We start from the raw sequence: 7,071 nt of genomic DNA on the forward strand, positions 1-7,071 counted from the left end.
ATTTGATAGAAAGTGGTCAGATATGGAGGATCTATTGTTGAGTGAAGTAAGCCAGGCTGTGAAAGAGATATTGTTATGTATCCACTTAATATATACCAACTATTCGCACTCTATGGTAGAGAATGAAATATTGGAGGACATAAAAGCAGTGAAAGTACTTAACAAGAATAAGACAGTGTGGATTGGGGGGTGGTGAAGAGAAGAGGATAGAGAAAGATAACAAGAGAATAAATAGAGAGTTAGTAGGAAACAGGTATGGCTTATTACCTATTGATGACATGTATAGTATTCTCAACTGGATTGGTCTGAGAAGTATTTCATGATGGGTAGAGACTTTTTACAAGCAAAATGAGAAATAGTGATTGACTGTGTAAAAAAAAATTGGAACAATAATAATGATTGGGAAAAACAATGAAAAGATATTGAATGATGAAGTGGGGAGATTAATGTCTCTGTATTGACTGACATGCATGGCATTCCCTTTTGAAAAAGCAATGTAATACACTGTAAAGTTATATGCAATCCAATGTAATATAAACAAGATTACAATGATAATAAAAAATAAATGAATAAATAAAAAATATGAATATTAATATTTTTCTTTTTCTTCATGTATTTTGAGTAAAAGTTTATAATTTTAAGATTTTAATGTATCTGGTAAAATTCTCTACCTTACATAGGTAGCAATGCTTCCAGTTAGAAATGTTAGTATTTCACAGCTGTTGTACACATTTTAAAATTATATCATTTTCTTTTGTGAAAAGATTTATTATTTTGTTTTCCATCAGCCTTGAAATATTTTGCTTATCATGAAACTGGGATCTTTAAAACACATATTCTTGTGGATGTTGAAAGATATATTTTGATCCAGTGGAAAAAACATGGTCATCCATTTGTTACCCAAAAGCTCTTCTTGGTGAAAGATGAAAACTACATCCCTGGGGAAATTGACCAAAGAGTAGAAGACAGTGACACAGCCATTGTCGTTACCCTCGGTCAACACTTCAAACCCTTTCCCATCAACATTTTCAGCCACAGGGTCATCAATATTCAAAAGGCCGTTGAACATCTATGCTTGCAAAGCCCAGAGACCAAGATGATACTTAAAACTGAAAACTCCAGGGAGATCAGGGAGATACATCCAAATACAGAGATGTTTAGTGACTTTTATGGCTAAATTCAGAATCTTATTATGAGAGATTGGAGGAGTCCAACCCGGTGGGGCTCCAGGACCCGTCTGAGCCCCTTGACCTTTGAGCATCTCTTCCGGTCGGTTCAGTGAGTTGGCAAGGCTGCGACTGTATGCCCCCCGACCTTGGAACAAGCTTGGGTCACTTAGCATGTTGGCAAGGCCGCCTGCTATTCGCTCCGGGACTGTGATAGCCTTGCTGGGAAGTGACCCCCCTCTGACTCCCCGATATACTACTATAAAAGAATTACATAGCTCCCTCATACATTTTGAGTGTGTGGTAAGATTTCCCGAAAAGTCCCCCGACCGCTCCCCTTTACCCTGACCACTTACTGTTAATTACAACGCTTCATTGGGCACAGTAAAGGGTGTGCTAAAGTTCTTCCTGATCTTTGGAAGGCCCTTCAAGACACATTTAATATAAATAATCTTTTCACGTACAATAGGACTAGGCTAAAACTGGCCCAGGACGCTCTCGTCCCATGGTAACTAATGTTCTAACAAAATACATAACAGTGGTGCCATAGGCTACACAAATGTATCCACAACACCATAAACCCATTTTAAAGTTTTTCATTAACTTATTAGTCACTTCACCACCAGTTGAAAAGGCTGTATCCCCGCCCTCATCAAGTGAACACTAACTCCACCCCTTTAGGATAGGTAAATATATTAGGATTCCTTACGTTTTAAATCCCTATAGAATTATATAAGTATCATTCTTTATGAAAATTCATAAGAACTAATATCTATGCTTGAGATTTTCTTTTAGTAATCATAAGACGGCTGCTGCTGAACATCAGTTGATAGTTAACTCTGCTTGCTGGAACTGTTCCCTGAAACTGCACTGCTTGAAGTTACCAGGAACCTGCTTTCATCAATCAAACAATTGTTGAACTGTATCGATGATTAATAGACTTGCCCTTAATCAAACCCTGAATGGTTTCTATTGTTAAAACATTATGAATTGATCATTAGTACACGTAGCCCCTCTCCCATTTACTTGCATGTATCCCATTTTCAATAAAAAGGCACGGTGATTCCTAGCAGTTGTCACTCCTCAGAGAGCGATCTCTGGGAGTGTCCGGCTGAGGACGTGCATGAAAAAGCACGAGGCCTTTGTCTTTCTTTCCCTCCAGCGTCGCCTCCGTCGAGCAAACCCACCCCCGCCGAGGCTGGTCCCCGGCAAGAGATATTTTTGTTGATCTCAATGTGGGTATTATTGATGCCTGGGACATGACAATGGCATATCACACTAATACTGCCCATCTACCTGATTATATGATCGGAAATCAGACTGACATATTCTTAAACTACATTTACTAGAAAGAAAAAAACCCCAGAAAAACAGCAGTAGACATTTTCTAAAGATGGTTTCACATTAAGCTGTAATAATAATTTAATGTAACCCAAGGTATGAGGAAATGAACTTTTAAAAAATTCATAGTTAAGTATACATAACATACAATTTACATTTAAACAATTTTTAAGTGGACAGTTTAGTGGCCTTAGGTACATTCTCAGTATTATGAAACCATCATCATGATCCAGTTCCAGAACTTTGTCATCATCTCAAGCAGAAATTCTGCACCTATTAAATAATAACTTCTCATCTACTGTACCTTGAGCCCTTGGCAGCTACCGTCATTCTGTCTCTATAAATTTAATCATTCTAGGTTGATCATTTAAGTGCATTCGTACTTTATTTTTCATTTTCTGTTTGATTTATCTCACTTAGCCCAATGTCTTTGAGGTTTATCCATGTTGTAGCCAGTCAGGATTTCCTTTCTTTTTCAGCTTGAATAGTTTTCCATTGTGTGTATTCATCACGTTTTGCATATCCATTCAGCTGTTGATATTTGGATTGTTTCTACCTTTTGGCTATTGTGAGTAACACTGCCATGAAAAGAAAATAAAATTTAAAGGCATATCTTCTGTGCTAAACATGATGACTAAGTAACAAATCCCCATCACCCCTAATTTAATTTTAAGAAATGTATGGCTCAGCAATGGGCAGTCTAAGTAAATACTCAAATACTTAAAATTAGAAATGGAAAAGGAGACATTAAAATTGATATTGTAGGAATATAAAGGTTTGCAAGAGCCTGCTATGAATACACTAAGAACTTGCACGACCTAGAAGAAGTGGATGAATTCTTAGAAACATGTGACCTACTAATACTGAGTCATGAAGAAATGAAATATCTGAATAGAACTGTATCTAGGAGGACAGGGAAACAGAAATAAATAAACCTCCTAACAACAGCAAAAACAACAGAGCCCAAGACCAGATGGGCTCACTGAAGAATACTATCAAATAACCAGATTTTAAAATAGGCAAAGGAATTGAATAGACAGTTCTCCAAAGAAGATATACAAATGGCAAATAAGCACATGAAAAGATCCTCAACATTGCTAATAACCAAGGGAATGCAAATCAAAATCATAATGAGATATTCTCTCACATCCATCAGTATGACCACGATCAAAAGAACAGGAAATAGTAAGTGTGGCAATTGTTATGGTTTGGAGAATAGTTTGTCACCCAAGGTTTCATGTCTTAGAATGTGGACGTCCCCCTCAAATTCATGTATCGGGATTTGATGTGTATTGTTAAATGAAAAAGTAATTCCTTCATGGTGTCCAAGGATGGGGCATTTGGGTGTGATAATGTCATTAAAGTGGGATCCCCATGATTGAATTCTGATATATGAAATGAGGCAGAAGACTGCCAAATGGATACAGAACGTGTTCTGTTCTGCTAGCAGTTTTGCCTTCCATCATTTTGTGATGCCTTTGGACTTTCCAGCCATCAGAACTGTGAGTCAGAATAAATCCCTGTTCTCTTAGATTTCCTCCTTTTCAGGTATGTCTGCTAACAACACAATAATGGAGTAAGACAGCATGACGAGTACTAGTGGAGCCCTTGGACACTGTTGGTGGTGATGGAAAATGCTGCAGTCAATTTGGAAAACAGTATGAAGGCTCCTCATTAAAATTAAAAATTAAAATTAGAACTGGCATAAAATTTAGCACTCCTACACTGGCACATATTTAAAGTAATTTAAAACAAAATCTTACAGAGATACTTGACACCCAGGTTTATTGCAGCGTAAGTCTCAATAGTCAAGAGGTAGAAACAACCCAACTATCCATCAACAGGTGAATGGATAAAGAAGATGTAATACTCCATGTACAGTGGAGTATTGTGCAGCCTTTAGAAAAAAAGGAAATCCTGCTACATGTTAGAAAGAAGGAAATTTTGCTATATGTTACTATCTGGATTAACCCAGAGATTAAATAGTATAGGTTAACCTTATATTAAGTAAAAATAAAGCTAGTTACAAAATGACAACTAATGTATTATTTCACTTATATGATGCATCTATAGTAGTGAAAATCATAGAAACAGAAAGCAGAAAGCTAGTTATCAAGAACTGGAGCTGGAAAAGAGTTAGTGTTTCGTGGGAACAGAATTTCACTATCGCAGGATGAAATAGTTCTAGAGATCTGTTACAATTCTGTGAGTACATTTAACCCTACTGAATTATTCACTTAGAAAATGGTTGGGATGGTAAATTTAATGGCATGTTTTATTTTATTTTTTAATTTTTAATCTTTTTAATTTTTACTATTATTATTTTTTTTTACCAAAATAACAACAAAAAACTCAGGTACATTCTTTCATATTCAGAGCAAATAAACTTAAATGTGGAAATTAAGGGGCCAGCAGGTAGCATGGAGATTAAGGTGCTGGATCTCACATGGCCAACTAAGTCCTGGACCCAGAGGCTTGAAAATCACCACAGGCACATGTGTGTGCATGCCCAAAATCCTGAGAGAAGAAGGGGTAGCAGCATGACCATTCTCCCTGGGCAGGGGGTGGAGGGGAGATTTCTCACTTTTCCTCTCTCTCTTTCTCTCTATTTCTCTCTGGCAAGTGCATGCACCCTAAAAAAAAATGTGTAAAGTAAGAATATGTCTTTTTGTTTTGGTTTGGTTTTTCTCAATCTGCTGAAATAAAATAGTCTTTGTTGTTCAGTAGTCATTAATGATTTGTCTTTAATATTTTCTTCAATACTGTCTTAGTCTCTTATTGTCTGTTGCATGGATAAACGGAAATACCTGAGACTGGATGACTTATAAAGAAGAGAGGTTTATTTGGCTCTTGGTTCTAGGGGCTAAAGAGCCCGAAGGTATAGGGTTAGCATTAACCTTGAGGCCAGTTTCCGGTGGTCATAGCAACATGACTGACAAAAGCAAAGAGGAAAGTGAGCATGCACTAAAACAGAGGCAATGAAATTTCCACTTCCTCTCTGTGTTTCTCCTTTCTCCCCAGCTGATCAGATGGTACACTCCCATTAGGCCCAACCTCTTAAAGGTCTCCCACTTCCCAAAGTCATTACACGGGAGACCAAGTTTCCAGAGCATGAGCCTTTTGGGTACAAACTATATAAAATACTGAATCAACACTAGGAGGCACATTGTTAGAAAATAAGAGCTCTCTGTTATTAAAGATTCATTTGAGTTGGCATTCAGGTACAAGGTTTGCTACATACATAATTGCTCATATAGGGATAATTTCAATGTTCCTTTCCAGTCTATAGCATGGATCACAAAATAACTTCAATAAAAGTTCTTCCCATACAGCATGAATTTTCAATGACAACCAGATGCAAAAAGCCATCAATTGCTTCAACCTCTTATACATGCTGCACAGAAGCCAAGAACTTATTCTTACTCTGCATCTCAATCATTTCAACATTCTGCAAAGCAAAATATGTTCTAGCACACATCTTTGCATTCGTGTTAAATGTTGTTGACATTATGTTTATATAACAATATCATTTGACATAGGAATTTTGCCAAGAGTTTCTTCTGATTTAGTACTAACCATATGCCATTAGCTCGTGGTTAGCTTTATAAACTTCTTGCCACGGCTTTGCATTATATTCCATATCGCTATGATAAGTGTAATTAAAAAATGATATTTTAGTAACCATAGTATTTTTAAAGTTGTACTGATAAAAATCTATCAAGTTTGTACCAGAAGGCATTATCTTGTTCTTGCTCTGGAGGAAAGTAGATTGCTTTAGCAGAGAGGTGACTGCTTTGTCTGACAAGTATATAAAAATCTTAGGTGGTTTGGAACTCTTGTTGTAGATAAAACTTTTATACTGGTGATAGAAATTCACTTCGAATGAGCCTGAGGAGAAGCAATGTGTTAACTTGTAATTGAAAGTGCAGAGAGAGCACAGTGAAGTCCAGGATGTTGGATCTAGATGCTTAGATTCTTATCTCCCATGCCATTTCTGGGGTCTGCGGCTCTCTGTTGGTTTCATTTTTAGGTAGGTTCTTTAAACATGGCAATCTAAAGAATGGAGGATCCTTGTAATTTGTGATCCCAGAGTAGTAGAACCCTCTCCTAGCACCTACATATAGATAAAAATCACAGAGAAGACTCCCATGTCCCAGTTTGGGTCATGTGTCCATGTGGGAATCATGGGAATAGATTATAATAGATTATCCATCTACCTACCCCTGTGGCTCCGTTTCATTGTCAGAAGCAAAGGAAAGAATATGGACTTAAAATATTTTTCTTCCATTGTAGATAAAGCTCCATGAAATATAATACCCAAGGGAAATAATACATTAGTGATGGCTATATTGTTAGACTTCCATGTAGTCGATGTGGTTCAATTCCCAGACCCAGTAGCTTAAACTCATGCCAGGCGTATTTGGGTGTGTGCCCAAGATCCCAAGAGGAGAATGGAGGAGAAGTGATTGTGGCATGGCCATCCTCCTGGGGGACAATTTCTCACTTTCTGTCTCTCTGTATCTTTCTGTCTTTCTGGTGAGCGCATGTGCTCTATAGCAAAAAA

Source organism: Tupaia chinensis, unplaced genomic scaffold (genome assembly GCF_000334495.1).
Source record: "Tupaia chinensis unplaced genomic scaffold, TupChi_1.0 Scaffold143824_1, whole genome shotgun sequence".
Lineage (NCBI taxonomy): Eukaryota > Metazoa > Chordata > Mammalia > Scandentia > Tupaiidae > Tupaia > Tupaia belangeri.